This window comes from Onychomys torridus, chromosome 3 (genome assembly GCF_903995425.1).
Source record: "Onychomys torridus chromosome 3, mOncTor1.1, whole genome shotgun sequence".
NCBI lineage: Eukaryota > Metazoa > Chordata > Mammalia > Rodentia > Cricetidae > Onychomys > Onychomys torridus.
In genome coordinates this window covers 70,005,204-70,025,197 of record NC_050445.1, presented here as the reverse complement: position 1 = coordinate 70,025,197, position 19,994 = coordinate 70,005,204, and positions in this window count along the sequence as shown.

Below are 19,994 nucleotides of genomic sequence, written 5' to 3'. Positions count from 1 at the left end.
CTCCTGATAATAATGGTGGACACAGAGCTTGAATGGGCCATCTTCTGTAACCAGGCAAGGCTTCCAGTAGAGGGACAGGGAAACAAAACCTATAATTTGTCCTGTAAGATGTGTAGGCATAAAAGTGGAGCAGAAGCTATGGGAGAGGCCAACCAATGACTGGTCCAATTTGAGACCCATGCCACACGAGGGAGCCCACACCTGACACTGCCTGGAACCCCAGGAACCAGAGGCTGCATAGCCCAGAGACCTAATATAGAACCAAACATGACCAGCAAAAAGAAAAGACAAGTCAATGAAATGATTCCTACTGATACTCTGCTGTACTCATAGATCAGAGCCTAGCATAATTGTCATCAGAGAGGCTTCATCCAGCAACCAAGAGGAGCAGAGGCAAAGACCCACAGCCAAACATTAGGTGGCACTTGGAGAATCCTGTGCAAGAGGGGGAGGAATAATTGTAGGAGCCAGGGGGGTCAAGGACACCACAAAACAAACAAACAAACAAACAAACAAAAACAAAACAAAACAGCCCACAGAATGAACTAACTAGGGATCACAGAATCTGTACCAATAATTAGGAAGCCTCTAGGGGTTTCACCTGCATGCTCTGGTTATATGTTATGATTATGTAGCTTGGTCTTCTTGTGGGACTCCTAACAGTGGAGCAGGAGCTGTCTCTGACTCTTATGCCTGCTTTTGGGACCCTTTTCCTCTTACTGGGTGTCTTCATCCAACCATAATATGAGGGGATGTGCCCAGTCTTATTGTAACTTGAAAAAAAATAAGAAAAAGAAAACTACATTATGTAAAGTGAACATATATCACAATGTTTCCATTTTTAATTAAAATATAATGACATCCAGAAAAAGAGAAAGAAAAGGGAGTTCTGATGGTGTGTTTCAGACTGGCACACCTGGGGTACGCGTGAGGGCCAGCGCAGTCCTGCTCTCTGGCTGTGTCTTAGCTTTCAGCTCGTTTCCCTGGCATTGGGACTCCCCAGTGAAGTACTTCATGATACGATCAAATATTTGATTGTGCTGTTTCTGTTGTTTAGCATAGGATGCCATGAGCTTGTGCCCATGTGTCCCTGCTAATTTCCAGAGATTATTATGGCCTTCTTATCTGACCAGCCTTGGGCTACAGTCTCCATTTTCAATGTAAAATAGTAACTCTAAATGAAATACATTATTTTATTCTGAGTCGAATATGAGTGACCATGGCTGGGAACACTAATTCAAGTTATTCTGAATGACGTGTCCCACTGTGAGAGAGATTATGTGGACTTTCATTGGCATGGAACAAAAGAAAGTCACAAATCAATGTATGCACAAATTCTACTGGTTGAAATATTAGTTGGGTGGGACACATGAAATCATGGAAACCTCTCCTGTAGATTTTAGGTATTAATTACAGCATTCTTGGCTTCAGGGATGTGGAAGCTAGAGGTCTGCTAAGCTTAGTGATGCATTCTGAAAACTATATAATAGTTACAAGACTATCAGGTTGGGCAAAAATGGTATAATGATTATGAAGGACCTGGGTAGCTACAGGCAACTTTGGCTTTGCCCTAGTTTGTCTTTATCCAGAGTCACGATGTTCCAATCAGCTCCGGGCAAGCTGTCTGCAGGAACATTACTATTCTGTGGCTTCCTTAGAGAACTTCACTTTACAATTTCCGTGGCCAGCACCACACTGGGTGTGCAGAGGTCAAACGTTTGCTTCCATGGAGTTTTGGAAGGCTCGTGTCTAGGATCCTACAAAATGAGGTCATTCGGGCAGAGAGGTGAGTGAAGATGTTCAATCAATTAAAAATCCCCCGGGGCCTATTAATATTATCAGCCTTTATAGTCTGGTTCTCTCTTTTCTTCTTTTTCTGGTCTTTCCATCTGGTCTGTCATCTACATTAACCTACTATTTAGAAATTTTCCTGTTTATCTTGAGTCATGTGATTTATGAAATGTTTTATTATCTGTTAATTCTAATTTGATTCCAGAGGTATAATCTCATGTAAAGAGGCTAGAGTTAACTCTGAAAGATGTGTGTGTGTGTGTGTGTGTGTGTGTGTGTGTGTGTGTGTGTGAGAGAGAGAGAGAGAGAGAGAGAGAGAGAGGTGCCAACCTAGGAAACTGGAGTTAAAGATAGCTGTGAGCCACCTGAAGTGGGTGCTGGAAACTGAACCCAGGTCCTCTGGAAGAACAGAGAGTGCTCTTGACCACTGAGCCATCTCTCCAACCCCCAAAGTTTGTTTTTTATTGTAGTTTGTATTTGTTGTTAGTACTTTGGTCTGTCCTATTGTTTGCTATTATACCAGATCCTAGAATGAGGAGATAAATGGGCAGTCCTATTATAGAAGTTAGAAAAATATACAGTCATATTTTGAATTCTTTTTTCCATATGCCAAATATTGTTAGTAAGAGCAAATAAAGGCAGCAGGTCAGACTTGTGAGAAATTGTTGCAGGTAGTGTGTCATTATGGTGGTGGGGTTTGAGGTCTCCTTTGCGCAAGCTATGCTCATTGTGGTAAACACTTCACTTCCTGTTGCCTGCAGATTAAGATGTAGAACTCTCATCTCCTTCTCTAGCACCATGTCTACCTTCATGCTGCCAGGTCTCACTAGGATGATAATGGGCTGAACCTCTGAAACTGTAAGTGAGCCACCCCAATTAAATGTTTTCCTTTGTAAGAGTTGTCATGGTCATGGTGTCTCTTCACAGCAATTGAAACCTTAACAAAGACAGAAGATGGTACCAGTGACTGGGGTATTGTTGTGACAGGCCTGACCATGTTTTTCTTTGGAGGAATTTATACTATGTTACTTTGAGTTAGGAAAGCAATGGAATGTTTTAAGTCCTGCTTAATGGGCCATACAAGTAGAAGCATGGAAGACAGTTGTGCTGAGTGTGATTTGAACTGTGGGAATTTGGCTTAAGAGGTTTCAGAGGAGAAGAATTTTAGTATGTTGCCTAGAGATCATTCTTGTGATATTTTGGTGAAGAATGTGGCTGTTTTTTATCCTTGTCTTTAAAGTCTACCTGAGACTAAAGTGAAGATTTTTTTTTCATTGGCTAAGGAAATCTTAAAACTGCCTTGTAGATGCCAGCTGGTGGTGGCACACACCTTTAGTCCCAGCACTTAGGAGATTTGCCGGGTGGATCTCTGTGAGTTCGAGGCCAGCCTGGTCTACAGAGCAAGACAGGCACCAAAAGCTACACAGAGAAACCCTTTCTCAAAAAAACAAAAAAAAACCCAAAAAACAAAAAACAAAAAACAAAAAACAAAAAAACAAAACTAAAACAACAACAAAAAAAACCCTGCCCAATAGAGACTCTGGTGTGCTTATTAGTGGTAACTTTAATGAAGATTTATAATGGAAAGGAGTAAGCTGAAAAAGGAAAAATACAAAATGTTCAATTTGAGGAGAAAAAGAATACCAGGAAATGGAATGGAGCTAAGTCCTGTGTTCAAGAGATAAACAGAGTAAGTAACGGAATAAGGGGGTATGGTGACCTCATGGCAAGATCTCACCCAACTAAGTTTCCAACTTGTGAAAAGGAATTAAATAAAGGTTTAGAGCTGGATGTGGTAGTGCATGCCTTTAATTCCAGTACTCCAGGGACAGAGTGGATCTCTAAGTTTGAGGCCAGCTTGTGCTACAGATTGAATTCCAGGCTAGCAAAGCTTAGTCAGTGAAGGAAATAATGGAAAACATAAAGCTGGTAAAGACATAATTGAATGAAGGGGCCATGTTCCAGCCCCAGCAAGCAGTAGAACTGGTCAGCTTTGGCCATGTGGTTCTGGCTTTAGGGTCAAAGATACAAGAAATGGGTTATGGAATCTTCCTCCACAACTAAGGAAAGTTGCTGAAGCCAGGTGTATGCTAGGGCTGTCCCTGAATAAAGGCCTAGAGAGGCTGTTGTGTGAAGCTATGAAGTTGACTCCTGGATTGCCTTGGAGAACCTAACATGTTGGAGATGCCAGATCTATAGGATATCTGCGAAGGAGAGCCCCTAACAGGGAGTGGAACCAGTCCAAGAGAAAGAAGTGTGTTGCAGTCAACAAAGCTGAAAGGAGTTGGAGGTCTGAAGAGCATCTTGACATCAGACATGGAGATACAGAATTTGGAGTTTGCCCAGCTGGTTTTTAGTCTTGCTTTGGTCCAGTATTTCCTCACTATGCTCCCTCCCCTTGTTTTAGAATGGTAATGTGTATCCTGTGCCATTATATGTTGGAAGTATGTGATCTGCTTTTTTAATTTTATGGGGGATTACAATTTAAAGATTGCATGAATCTCAGAAGAGACTTTGAACTTTAGACCTTAAAAAAAGTTTGAAACTGTTATAGATTATGGGAACTTTTGAAGTTGGACTGAAGGCACTTTTGCATTATGATATGGCTACAAGCCTTTGGAGGCCAGGGAGTGGAATGTGGTAGTTTGAAAGAAAATGACCCCCAAAGGAGTGACACTAATGGGAAGTGTGGCCTTGTTGGAGTAGGTGTGGCCTTGTGGAGGAAGTGTGTCACTGTGGGGGTAGGCTTTGAGGTCTCCTATGCTAAAGCTACATCCAATGAAACAGACCTATTCCTGTTGCCTACAGATCAAGATGTAGGACTCTCATTCAGCTCCAGCTCCATGTCTGCCTGCAAGCTGCCATGTCCCACAATGATGATAATGGACTAAACTTCTGAACTGTAAGCCCCCTATCCCATTAAATGTTTTCCTTTATGAGAGTTACTGTGGTCATGGTGTCTCTTCACCCAAATTAAGATACTAAGGAAGCCTAAGATCTTAAGGTGAAGTATCTTAGGTTACAAGACCCATGTGTTATTTTCACAATTGATGCTTTCCATACTCTGCATAGACCCTGTACCCCAATTTTTACATGAGAAAGGATTGGCCATCATCTTGTAATCACTTTAGATTTTATCTGTATCACCATTGCCAATAGCTACTGAGTTTAAAGTGAAGGCTACATTCAGTTCAGAAGTAGTCCTATATAGTTTGTCCTATACACATGTGTGCACATAGTCTTGAGTTCACAAGGATGCATTCCTACAAGTATATGTGTGTTCAAGGACACAGCCAGAATGGCAGACACACACCTTTAATCTCAATACCAACCATAGAAGACCTGGAGATATGTACAAACAGGCAGTGACAAGGAGGTCATGTGGCTGGGTTTACAACCAATGAGAAAACAGAACAGAAAGTCTATAAAAAAGATAGGACACACAGAAGTAGGTCTCTTGTGGAGAGGAAGGACAGCAGAAGCAGTGAAGGGTAAGGTTTTCTGCTCTTGCTCTGACCTCGTGGTTTTTAACTCTGAAAAACAAAAAACAAAAACAAAAACAAAAAAAAAAAAAGGGGGGGGGAAGTGCTGTGGATATCACTCTGTATAAATAAAGTGCTGATTGGCCAATAGCCAGGCAGGAAGGATAAGGTAGGCGGGACAAGGAAGAGGAGAAGGCTGGGAACAGGAAGGCTGGGAGGAGACACTGGCAGCCGCTGCCATGAGAAGCAACATGTAAAGACACCGGTAAGCCACAAGCCATGTGGCAAAGTATAGACTAACAGAAATGAGCTAAATATAAGAGTAAGAGCTAGACAATGGTAGGCCTGAGCTAATGGCCAAGCAGTTTAAATAATATAAGTGTCTGTATGATTATTTTATACGTGGGTTGTGGGACTGCGGGGGCTTGGTGGAACCTGGAGAGAAGCTCTCCAACTACAGTGAAGTATCTTAGGTTACAAGTCCCATGTGTTATTTTCACAATTGATGCTTTCCATACTTTGCATAGACCCTTACCCCAATTTTTACATGAGAAAAGATTGGCCATCATCTTGTAATCACTTTAGATTTTATCTGTATCACCATTGCCAATAGCTACTGAGTTTAAAGTGAAGGCTACATTCAGTTCAGAAGTAGTCCTATATAGTTTGTCCTATACACGTGTGTGCACACATATATTCACTGCACATAGTCTTGAGTTCACAAGGATTCGTTCCTACAAATACATGTGTACCTTGGTCATGTTTGCCATCCTCCTGCCCTCTTTCTCCTCCCCTCTCATGCTAGTGATCTTAGAGTCCCTAGACAGTTTGTATCTACTTCATGCATATGACATATAAAGTTTTATGTATCTATATAAAATCTAGGATACACAAATGAATCATGTAATATCCTTCAGAGTCAGAATTATTTTTAACAAGTGTTGCATTTTTTTTTCTTTTCCCTAAATAGCATTCCCTTGTATGTCCTACTGTTTTCAAAGTGAATTTTTTTTAAAGAACATCTTTATGCTTTTGGTTGCAAGACTAACTTTTTTTTTTGGGGGGGGGTGTTTTTGAGACAGGGTTTCTCTGTGGCTTTGGAGCCTGTCTTAGACTGTCTCTATAGACCAGGCTGGCCTCGAACTCGCAGAGATCCACCTGCCTCTGCCTCCCGAGTGCTGGGATTATAGGCATGCGCCACCACCACTCGGCTTGTAAGCCTAACTTTTAATGGCTGAGCCATAAGTGGATATTAGGAGCAAAGTGAAGAATAACCAACCCACAGTTCACAGCCCAAGAGAGGCTAAATAACAAGGAGAGCCCAAAGAGGGATGCATGGATTTCCCTGGGAAGGGAATAGAAGAGATCTCATGGGTAAACTGGGGGTGAGGGAGGAGGAAATGGAATGATGGGAACTTGAGGGAGCTAGTTAGGTGGGCTGGGTGTGGGAGGTGTGTTGGGGTGGGATGGAGAGGGGGAAATGAAAGAGATGTCTTGATGAGGGGGCAATTTCTGAGTTTGGGAGAAACCTGGCACCAGAGAAACCCCCAAGGAATCCACAAGGATGACCCCAGCTAAGACTCCTAGCAACAGTGTAGAGGGTGCCTGAACTTGTCTATTGGTTAAAATATTAAGGCAACTCCATGTAGTTGAAAGGGAGGTTTATTTTGTGGGGTAACTTACAAGTGAAGGATAGTTTACAGGGTCTGGGAAACGCGCAGTCCACCAGTGTTCTCTGGAGAACTCTGCTTGGTCTACCTCCAACGTCCAGGATCTAGGAACCAAGAGAGCCAGCGCATCTGGATCTCAGGTCTTCAAGGTCCTCTCTTGGCTCAGCCTTGTAGGCGTGACAGTTACTGAAGCTTCAATGGGGGTGGTATTTCCAGGTCAAAGCTGGAATGGCTACCCACTACACTGGTCATCTCCTGTAATCAGATTGCTGACTACCCTAATTATCATCAGAGATACTCTATCCAATAACAGATGAAGCAGATGCAGAGGTCCACAGTCAAGCACTGGGCTGACCTCTGGGAAGCTTGCTGAAGAAAGGGAAGAGGGATTGTAGGAGCCAGGGGGTCATGATGGGGGAACCCACACAGACAGCTGACCTGAGCTCATAGTCTCTGGACCAACAGTTAGGGAGCCTTCATGGGACCAATCTAGACCCTCTACATGTGTGTGACAGTTGTGTAGCTTGGTCTCTTTGTAAAGCTCCTAGCAATGGGATCAGGAACTGTCCCTGGTGCTTAGCTGGCTTTTGGGAACCTGTTCCCCATGCTGGATTACCTTGCCCAGCCTTGAGGCAAGGGGAGGAGCTCAGTCCTACCTCAACTTGATGTGCCATCCTTTGTTCAAGCCCATTGGGAGGCCTGAGCCTTTCTGAATGGATATGGAGGAGGAGTAGATGGGAAGTGGGGTAGATGGGAAGTGGGGTAGATGGGAAGTGGGGTAGATGGGAAGTGGGGTAGATGGGAAGTGGGGAGGGGGGCAGGGAGGAGAGAGGGGAAACTGTAACTGTGGTCAGTTGGTAAAATAAATGAAAAACATGTTATTCAAATAAAATAAAATTTAAAAAAGTAAAATGAATGTTACAATAAAAAAGAATATCTTTATTTACAACAAATTTAGCCTGTCCTAAAACTTTTAGTCCAAACCAGATGTCTATAGTGACGCCCCTTTTAGTTCTACCATTTGGTCAAGAAATGGCATGAATATTGTTGCCACTGGAAATTAAGAGTTGGTTTTGTTAGTTTAAAATCCAGAATTTTTATCTAAAAAATACCAAATAATGATAGAATTTTGTGGAGTTAGTCATTTAAAATGTGACGCTTTCCAAGCGTAAAGACTCTGTTAAGTCAGGTAGGAGGTTTGGGTAAGGAAACAATCATAACACATGATTAGTGAGAAGATAAATTATCACCAGTATTTGTGGTTTCATTAAAATCATCAATTTAATACTAGTTCATAAAAGAAATTATACAAAGCAAATCTGAAATATGTCAGGTAGCTTCTTTAAGATTTAGATAAAGATGTTGCAGACACTGAAAATCATCTGAATCAGACCAGCCAAGTGGGCTGGAGTTTATTGACTTGGTTTCCTGTGCTTCATATGTTGTTACCTTTTCAGATATTGATCATATTGTCTTGTGTGTGTGTGTGTATGTGTATGTGTGTGCATGTTTGTGTACACACATGAACACACGTTCATGTATGAGATGTATAGATGTGAGACAGTGCATAGGCCTGCCCTTGGCATAGTATATGTGTTGATGTCACAGTACAACTTTCAAAGTTGGTCCTCTCCTTCTACTATGGATTCTGAGGCTCAGATTGAGTTAGTCACACTCAGGACATATCCTCAGATGGTGTTGGTACACGATTGGGATGGAAAATGAGATTCAGGAGCAATGCTATGAATAGTTGTGGGACACAGTGCTGAGTTGTACCTGATTAGGATCCTTTTAACCACAGCCATGAAGAATCTTTGATGTAATTTCTCTTCCAATAGACCAAGAAAAATCTCCTTTTTTAGACTAATGTTCCTTTTGGAGAAATTCTGTAGTCTGCTGTTCAGTTTAATCTATTCAGTGGGTATCATCTCAAAGTGCTAGACCAGCTTTCTTGTTGGGAGTTGTACTTTTGTAGAATTTTGACAGGCAATGGGCACAAAGTGTTTAAAAATAAAATGTGAAACAAAACTAACAGGAACCAAAGTATATACAATTTTTGTAACAGTTTTAAAGCAAGAAATATTTTTATAATAACAACAAACAAACCCAGTTGTTTATGAAATGAATTTTATCTTAAAAGCTGTATAACAAACAACTTAGAATAGTTGTGGTTAAAAACAGAATGACATTCCTAATCAGTGAAGGAGGTTAATAATTGTAGCACACAACAATTCAAAATTGGAATATAACTCATGTACTAACATAGCTCAGTATTTTTAGGGATTCATATAACTCCAGAACACTGAGTAGGTACATCATACAGATGAAGGACACTGAGTAGGTACATCATACAGATGAAGGTCTGTTCAGTGTCTTTTGGATTTCTAGGAGCCCTTGGAAATCTTGAAGTCAGTTTTAGACAAAAAGATCAAACTTTAGAGTTTTAAAGCATATCAACATTTTAAAACTTTTGACTCATGTGAGCATTATGCATGAACTAAGGTAATAAGTAAACAACCACAGTTAAGGCATAGATGCTAGCATATTGTGGCAGACCCTGGGGAAATTTCTACATTGACTCACCTTCAGAGTCTCCTTTCTTGTGGTAGCCACTAAAATTTTTGGCAGGAAAGAAGTCTCTGAGGGTATTCTGTCTGCTTTATTCATGGATCCCACAAAGCGGGACATGATCAGGCAGAGGATGCTGGCCACTGCACATCCAGCGTCGTGGCCTGGCTCCCATTGCCCATTGCCAGCCTTTTCTCTAGTGTCGTGTGTATCTGCAGCTCCAGTGTCTTCTGCTTTCCTGCACTTCACTGGGAATGCTGTTTGTTGTCCAGGTCCTCCCCATGATGATCTACTCACCAAGTCTTTCCCCACTTCTGGGCCCAGGTAAAACTAAGTACTGTGAGCTCAAGGTAAGAAACATGGTGGTCATGGTGTTATTCCACCATATCAGAAGTTACTAAGCAAATTCACAGCCACATCAGATTGATGGATTTAATTTACTGAGAGTCCCAGATTTCACTTGTTATTCATAGAAACCACCGGTTCTGTCATTCTAATCTAACATAGTTACTAATATTAATTATCAAATGTTGGTCTGGGCAACAGGCAGTTTTGGTATCCATTTAAATGTCCTGCATACCTTGGACAGGAGAAAACATGTTTGAGCCAGAGCCTGGCAGAGGTGAAGGTCCTTTTCAGGAAAAAAAAAATGTCATGAGCAAGTGTCTTCACATCTGACTATGTGAAGGGTCAGTGTGCTATTTTCTTATAGTCCCAGTTGCAGAGGTTATATTCAATGTGACTCGTGATATCACAAGTGCCATTGTTTTTGTTTTGTTTTGTTTTTTGACACAAATGAATTATCAGTTTGTGCTTTCTGATGTGCTGGCAGATGGTGGCTGTTTACTTGCATAAACAGGGTGGTTCTTTTTGTTTTTTGCATTGTCTTGTTTTTTGAGACAGGTTCTTACTATGTAGCCCCGACTGTCCTGGAACTCATTATGAAGACCAGGCTGGCCTTGAACTCACAGAGAACCACCTGCCTCACATGCTATGGAATAATCCTCTGTACACTATGAAGATGTGTTGCTCTCATTGTTAATAAAAAGCTGATTGGCCAATAGCTAAGCAGGATTTTCAGGATAAAGAGAATGCTAGGAAGAAGAGGGGTGGAGTCTTGGGAGTCAGGAGGAGTCTCATGCCAGATATAGAAGAAACAACATGGGAAGTTCATAATGAGTTAAACACGCCTCGGGACAGCACATAGATTGATAGAAATGGGTTAATTTAAGTTATAAGAGCTGATTAAAAGTAAGTCTAAGCTATCAGCTGAGCATTTATAATTAGTAAGTCCCTGTGTGGTTATTTGAGAATTGGCTGGAGGGACAGAAAAGTATACCTACAATGACACACACTGCAAGGCAGTGTAGATCCACTTAAAGCCTGAGGAAGCTTTAAAAAAGGTTCCAAACACACAAAAACAGAGCCAAGTGTGGCTTCCTAGACTCACAATCTCATGCCAGCCCCAGTGCAGAGATGCGTCTCCCGGCAGCAACCTACAGGATGGAGCCATCTGCCAACCACCATGCTCTACTGCCATGCACTAAGCTGAGCAGTGCCAGCAGCTGACATAGCGGTTTAAGATTCATCTCATACAATCAGAAAATAATACAAATGCTCAGTAAAGACAGCTCCAGGTGGGGAAAAAAAAAAACATCTAAACAGGTTATAGTGTGTTTTAAAACATGCATAGGCTTGGGAAAGTAATGAGAAAGGATATATACAGTCACAGAATAAAAAGAGTTTAAAAATAATAAAGGCCTTAAAAGGGAATAGAGTAATAAAAAATACAATAAGCCACGTAATGATGGGAAATACACAGAGAGTCTGAATTCTGTGTGTTATTGTGTTGTCTTTAGATTTTCTGATTGCTAATGAAGAAACAACAGCTGTTAAAACATATTGAATTATGAAAACTGCTAGATTAAACCAACCTATATACTTTAAAAATGTTTTAACTTCAAAATGTCTTGAGACAAGAGATATGTTACTTTGGGAAAGAGGTTATACTTTTATTTCCATGGGAGATGAGAGGCTTTGGATTCATACCAGGTTGATATGGATCAGGTTTGATAGGGGAAGACCCCCTGAAAATCCTGGCTACAAACATAAGGAAATAAACCTAGAAAAACTACCGAACATATAGTGTATATTTTACCTGCTCAAACATAAAACAGCAACAACAACAACAAATCATCTTTGGCTGACTTGTATAAATTGGAAGGTCTATACTTGTATTAATACAGATATGTATGTTACCATTAAAAGTTTATGTATTTTCAGAGTAAGGAGACTAGATACCAGTGAGAATGAATGGCCCAGGTGATCCAGCCTCTCAAAATGCCTCTGTTACAGTCTCCTCAAAATTCTACATCCAAAACAGCTTCAAGGCTGATGGCTGAGATGGTCTAACCTCACAAACTACTCCATCATGACTTAACAAGTATTCTGTTTTTTTCTCAAGGTTCTCCCAAAGATCCACAAACAACAGGAAGTAGTCTAGAGAATGATGTCCACATTCCCAAGAGATGGGTTTTAGTTATTCAATAGATTATGAATATTTGTCATTATTTAGGGGCCTAGGTTACAAGTTGTTATTGGTCATAGTCAGGAAAAACTAAACAAAAGAATTAAATTTAAAGATCTTTTTCTAAAAGAGAAAAGGGGGATATGATATAGGAATGATAGGATAAAAGTGCAGATTATTAAATCTATTTTAATCAAAAAACTATTAATCTCAAAATATTATACATTGGTGTGGATTTTGGTTTATTGATAAAAATTTAAAGTTTACTTTGTTATACTATATGTATGTTTCTACTCTTGTTTGGGGTATTTTGTTTATGCAGCTCATTATAATTGGAACATATAATTAAGAAATACAAATTACTAGTCATTTATAATAGTCAAACTTATAGTCATGTTAGGTATGTTGTCAAGGTCATACACAGATATATTTAGATAGATAGATGATCTTCAAACATATCAAAGACCTACAAAATATGGCATTAAAATGTTTAATAACCTAAGGCTTTTCGTGACAGTGAGACATGTCTGCTCCTGACAGCACCAATTAGCTTCAGAAGAGGATGATGGGCATTGAAATTCTGTGCCCAGTGCTTATTCTTACTGATGGAATTGAGAGTCACTCTGTCAGGTTCTGACCTTGTTCCACATGTCATTTATCATGTCACTTGTCCTGATAACTCAATTATATAAGAAATGGTAAAATTTGTAACATTTTATTAATGCATATTTAGTATTTAACTAGATGCCTCTCAGTGTTCAAAGTACTATACAAAGAACTACATATCTGAGAAATCAATAAAAAATAAACTGAAAATGTGTTTAAAAATAAGTACATTACAAATATCTATTTTAAACAAATTAATAGATTTTCTGTGTAAAATTATAACTAATTAGGAAATGTAGAGAATAAAAAGCCTGGTCAGAATGCTAATCTGGAGCTCAGATAAATATGAGAGTTTAGTCAGTACTTACTAGCTCACAAATGATAAACCAGGATCTCTCTCAGCACACTCAAATATACATGTCTGAGTCAGGGTTTCTGTTGCTGTTAAGAGACACCATACAACTATATTAAACATAGTTTATACTAAACATATAAACACTATATTAAACATAGAGGTCATACAGTGGTAGCACATGCCTTTAATCCTAGCATTCAGGAGGCACAGAGCCATCCAGATCTCTGTGAGTTCAAGGCCACAACGGGAACAGAGCCAGGCGTGGTAGCATACACCTTTATTCCTAGCACTAGTTAACCATAGAGATCTATCTGGAGGTCTGTACAGACAGACAGGAAGTGATAGAGCTGGGCAGAAAAAGGAAGTGATGTAGCTGGGTGGAGAAAGGAATTAAGATGGTTGATCACAGAAAGGATATAGGCGCAGGGGTAAAGGAAGTAGTCCTCTCTTTGGCTGAAGATTTCTAGCAGTAAGAACATGGCTGGCTTCTTTCTGCTTCCCTGATCTCTCAGTTTTTACTCCAATATCTGGCTCCAGGTTTTTTTCATTAATAAGACCGTTTATCAAATCGTCTTATATCAATTTGTCTTACATTAGAGTGACCTACATTTTCAGAAGTTTAGTCCATTAACATCGTAGTGGGACGTGGTGGCTTGCAGGCAGACATGGTGCTGGAGAAGGAGCTGAGAGTCCTACATCCTGATTTGCAGGTAGTGAACTGAGACACCAGGTATGGCTTGAGCATATATGAGACTGCAAAGCCTGCCTCTACAATGACACACTTCTTCCAACAAGGCCACACCTAATAGTGTCACTCCCTTTGGGGGCCTTTTTCTTTCAAACCACCACAATATACACATATTACTATCTGATATGTCAGTTGCAAAACATGAATTATTTAGCACTAGTATCATGTGACTATTAGCCATTTGCATCAATTAGACTGTTGTCAGCTGACTCTCACATGAAATTCTGTAAAAATCAAATATGAAAATGCTAAAAAAGAAAAATAAACATACTAGAGACAAACAGAATGGCGTTCATCACTCGGCTCTACAGAAATCATTGTTGTAAGCCTAACTGTTTTACTAGCAGCTGCAACAAACATCAAGCTATTGCAAGTTTCTACAAAACTTGGCAAAGAATTGCCACTGGCAATTGTCATACTTACCTCATAGAAGGCCAGTCACAAGCAGCCTGAGACCAAGGCGGGTGTGAAAGCAGACCGAGTGAGAGTAAAGATGCCCACCTCGCAATTCAGGATGGCTTGAAGGTAACACAGCTCAGAGCCCGAACTGTTCTTTGTTGAGTAGGGGTACCTAAGCACCCCAGTCTGAAGACCCAAAGCCAGTTTCATGAACCTGCCCAGTTATTGCCCCAAACAATGCTCTGACTCCCTCTAAGACTTGCAGCTGGGAGAGTGGAACAAGTCAATAAGCACTGAGGGAAGGAGATTCTGGTGGCCACCTAACAGTTTGGGTTTCTTATTTTATTTTATTGGCACTTAGTCTTTGAGTAGGTGACACTGGGGTCATCATTCCAGAGAGGATTTCAGTCTTCATCTCTGTCCAGGAAAACTAAGCCATCTTGAACGGAGGTGAAACGGGAGGTTGGGGAAAAGCTTTACAAAGTGTTTGTTGCTTTTGTTCCCCACACATTCTGTTACCCTGGAAGAGGTAATAGTGGGGGGAAGTCAAACAGATACAAAGAGGAACCAACTGGCTGTTGAGATTTATAGCTTTCTTTTTTGTTATTTTTCTTTGTGTACGTGTGCGTGTGCAGAGTAAATGTGGAAGCCAGAGGACAATCACAAATGTCATTTCTCAGGAGCCACCCAGCTTTCTTTCTGATACTTTCTGCCACCTAGGTCTCACCGAGTAGGCCAAGCTGACTGGCCAGCGTCTACCTTTCTCTACCTCCCAGTGCTGGGAGTACAAGCACATTCCCTCATACCCTGCCTTTTATGTGGTCCTGGGGACAGAGCTCAAGTCTTTTCTATTGTTAGGTCGCATCCTGTGAGCACCAGCGTTAATCTCTCTTTGCTTCTAGACTTGGATGCCATGTGACCCTTGCTTCATGCCTCCCTGTGACAATGGATTGTATCACCATGAATCAAAATCAACTACTTCCTTTGGTGGATTTTGCCAGGTATTTTTTTTCCCCAGCAATGAGAAAAAGTAACTAAGAGCTGTGCTGAATCACTTCCTCTGGATATATGCCTAGGAATGATATAGATGAACCAAATAGTAACTCATTTTTAAAGATTTATTTACTTTATTCTGTGTCTATGAGAGTTTTGTCTGCCGTGTGTGTGTGTGTGTGTGTGTGTGTGTGTGTGTGTGTGTGTGTGTGTGTGTACAACGCATGTATACCTGCAGTCCTCAGAAATCATAAAAGGGGGTTGGATCCCCTGGACCTGCAGTTATGGGTGGTTGTGAGTCATCATACAGGTTCTGAGAACCGACCCCAGGTCCTCTATGAGAGCAACAAGTGCTCTTAACCACCGAGACAGCTCTCCAGCTCTAGTAATTGTGTTTTTAATGTTTTCATGACCTATATACTGTTGTTACCTTTATTCCATCAGTGTATAAGGGTTCCCTACTTTCCATATCATTGACAGTATCTACTCTTCTTATTTATTTAAAAGGATAGCCATTTGGACTTGGGTGAGGTGGAGTCTCATGACTTCTCACTTATATTTTCCTGATGGATTGAGGATGGTCAGAGTTTTTCATCTGTTCATTACCCATCATATTCCACTTGACTTTGACTAGTTTTTAGTTGAGTTACAGAGCAATGGGCCTCACTATGTTATCTCATGCCTAGACCACAGTGCTTTGCACATGTCCTTTTCACCTCAAGGAGCCCCCTTCAGCTTCCATACATCTGCACGTGGGAGAAAACATCCTGTGTGCTTTTATTTTTTACCCATCACCTTATCTTGTTGTCCTCTCTCCCTCTTTTTAGATCCCTCCTTTCCTCTCATTTCCTCTATATCATCTCCTCCATATTCTCAGCAGTTGAGAGAACACACTCTGTATCTGTTCTTCTGAGTATGATCCATCCATTTTCTAGACAAGATCATGTCATTCTTCTTTTTACATTTTTAATTTTTTTTTAGAATTTCATACATGAGTACTATATGTCATTTCCTCTCCCTTCCCATCCTCCAAGTCCCCCCATTCCCCCTTCTTGATTTCTTTATCCTTAATTTATGCTACATGTATATGTATACACACATGCATGCATACACATACATACATACATACATACGTACATATGTACATATATATAAACACAGACTGCTGAGTCCATTTTATGTTACTTTTATGTTTGTGTATGTGTTAGAGCTGACTGCTTGGGGTTGAATAACCTATTGGGGGATTATCCCTGGAGAGGACTGATTCTCCCTCTCCCAGCTCCCATGAATTGCCTGTAGTTCTTCATCCAGGAGTAGGGCCGTGTGAAATTTCCCCATCCATGTCTCTGTCACTGTACAGGTTTTGTTTAAGAGACATGGTGTTGTGGTGTCATGGTGTTCCTTCCCTGTCACATATAGCAGACCTCACAGCAGAAGTCTCTGGCTCTCACAGTCTTTCCTCCCCTTGTCCACGATGTCCCCTGAGCTCAACATGTAGGGGCTGTTGTAGATGTGTCAGCTGGACTTGCACGGCCCACCATCAGTTGCTTTCTGTATTTTGACCAGTTGTAGAAGCACACACATTGTTTCTCAAGGTGCTGTACAAGCTGCCAAGAGAGAAAAGCAGTCACCAGTCCTACCCATGTCAATCATATCAATCTCAACAAGGACAAGCGTGGCAGCACCGTCCCCCACATACTGGCGGTAGGAGCAAGACTCTTGGTACATGGTTTTTGTTTTTGTGAGAAATAACTCATTTGACAATTTTGATATTGGATTACTTGGTGTGTTGTTGATTTCTAGTGATTTGTATAAACTGGATTAGTAACCATCTGCCATCTGCTAGAAAAGATTTTGCTCCCGCTCTGTAGGTTGTCTCTTCATTGGGCTATTTCATTTGGTGTGCAAAAGCTTTTCAATTGGATATAATAGTATTTGTTTAAGCTTATGTTTATTTCCTGAGCTACTAGCATCATATCCAGGAAGTTGTTGTCTGTGTCCACATCTCAAAGTGCTTCCCCTATACTTTCTTCAAATAGATTCCAAGTTTGGGGTGTTTTGTTATATTAGTCTTTTAGCTATTTGGGATGGGTTTGGTATGTGGTTTAGGGGTCTAGCTTCAGTCTTTCACATGTAGGTATTCAGTTTTTACAGATCTAGTTTCTGAAGACCCTCCCTTTTTTCTGATGTATGTTTTGCACACTTTGCTTAAGAGTCAGTTGGCTGGACTTATTCCTGAGACCTCTTTTCTGCTCCAGTGATCTATGTTTTGTTTTTATGCTAGTACCATGTTGTTTTTGTTACTATGGTTCTGTAATATTCTTTGTAGTCAATTATTACTTCCAGCTTTATTATTTTGTTCAAGATCATTATGGTTTTTTCATCTCTTTTGAGTCTACATCTGAGTTTTACATATGTTGAATATTTTGTTTTATTGGCCATTTGTACTTCTTTTGAGAATTGCTTACTTCATGTAATTATTTCTTGATTGATCTTTTTGTGTATAACTTTGTGTTCTTTATAAATTCTAATATAATATGGTTCTTAATAGGTATTAATCCTTTGTCAGATGCCTACCTGGACGTGTTTATTCATCCTGTAGGATATCTTGTCACTTTTTTGAGTGTGTCTTTTACTATGAAGAACCTTTTTTAAAATTTATTTTTATTTTATGTGCAGTGGTATTTTGTCTGCACGTATGTCAGTGTGAGGGTGTCAGATCTTAGAGTTACAGACAGTTGCAAACTGCCATGTGGGCGCTGGGAATTAAACCCAGGTCCTCTGGAAGAGCAGCCAGTGCTCTTAACCACTGAGCCATCTCTCCAGCCCTTAGTGAACAAACTTTTTAATTCCATGTAATCCCACTTATCAGTTCTTATGATAATCATCTGTACTGCTGGAGTCCACATCAGCACATACTCATCTATGCTTATATCTTAAAGTGTTTTATGTATATTTTCCTCTAGCAATTTCAAAGTCTCAGGTTTTACATTCAAGCCTGTAATGTATTTTTATGCCTCAAATTCTGAATTAATATTTAATAAGATCAAATGTCCAGCTCATTAGTGTTCACATTTTCCATATATGTGAATAATATTAAAACAAAAATCCATATGCTGCATTTGTCTCCAAATTTTTAAATGAAAGTTATTCCTTTTTTTAGATGGGTATGTTGGCACATTCTTTTTTTTTTAGTATTTTTATTTTATAATTAATTTCACATATCAGCCATGAATTCCCCCATCCTCCCTCCTCCCAACTCCCAGCCCTCTCCCCCAATCACCCACTCCCACCTCCTCCAAGGCAAGGTCTCCCCTGGAGAGTCAGCCCAGCCTGGCAGACTCAGCTGAAGCAGGTCCAGTCCCTTCCTCCCTACACCAAGGCTGAGCAAAGTGTCCCAGCATTGGCTCCAGACTCCAAAAAGCCAGTCCATGCACCAAGGACAGGTCCTGGCTCCACTGCCTGGGGGAGTTGGTTGCCTCCCAAACAGTTCAAGCTGACCAACTGTCTCACTTATCTAGAGGGCCTGGTCGCCTGTAATGTATTTTAAATTATTTTGGCACAGAGCCTTGGAGAGGGATCTATCCACTGTCATTATGCCTGTGGAAATCCACTTCTCCAGGAACCACTTATTGGAGGGACTGTCTTTTGCCCAACTTGTGTTTTTTGACACCTGTATGGACAGTCACATAGGGTACTTGCATGAGTTTATTTCTGGGTATTCTATTCCATTGATCTACATGCCTGTGTTTGTTAGTATTTTTCTATAATATAACTTGAAATGAGGGATTATAAAACCCAGCACTATTATTTCTGCTCAAGGCTCTTTTGGCTATTTAGGATCTCTGGGTTTCCATATGAGGTTTTGGGTTAATTTTTATAGTTCCATGAAGAATTTCACTGAACTTGTGATCTGGATCACATTGAATCTGTGGGTCACTTTTGGTAAGACAGCCATCTTCTCCAGATGAGCTCTGAGTACCCCTGTGCATGGGATGTCTTTGCTCTTCTAGAACTGTTTCAGAGTTTTCATAGTTGATTAGGGTTATTCTTATGTATTATATTTTACTTATTTATTTATTTTGAGATTGCTGTAAATAAGACTGTTTCCCTGATTTTTCTCGGCATCTTATTGGTGTGTAGAAAAGCTACTGATCTACTGAAAGCGCTTATCATATCTAAGCATTTTCCAGTAGAGCGCTTGGGTCCTCTAATTATAAGATCCTCTTGTTTACAATTAGGGGTATTTTCTTTTTTCCTCTTAAAATATTTTATTAGCATATATCAGACATACATGATAGTGAGTTTCACTGTGGTGGTTTCATACATGACCATAACGTCCTCTAATCATGTTCATCCAGGGACGCTCTTCTGTCCCATTCCCACTTTTCTTAATCTCCTTCATCTTCTTGGCTAGTCCTTCTTTCATGTTTTGGGTTTTGATTTGTGTGTGTGTGTGTGTGTGTGTGTGTGTGTGTGTGTGTGTGTGAGAGAGAGAGAGAGAGAGAGAGAGAGAGAGAGAGAGAGAGAGAGAGAAGAGAGAGACAGAGACAGACAGACAGACAGAGAAACTTATTAAGTTCTGTTGAGGTTGTTAACAGAAACACAGGTGAGAGTCTGTTTATTGATACATGGGCACATTACCAGTGACTCGACTACTGAAGAAAATGTCTTTCTCTTTCCAGCCAGTCCTTTGGGTGATGTGGAGCTTCATAAGCCCCCTTCCCTCTGATACCAGCATGTTGACAGGTCCAGTCTTTTGCAGATCGTGTGCAGGTCATTATATCTACTGAGTTCAAGAATGTAGCAGCCATGTTATTCATATAGGTCAGGATTCTATATCTCTCCCCATTCC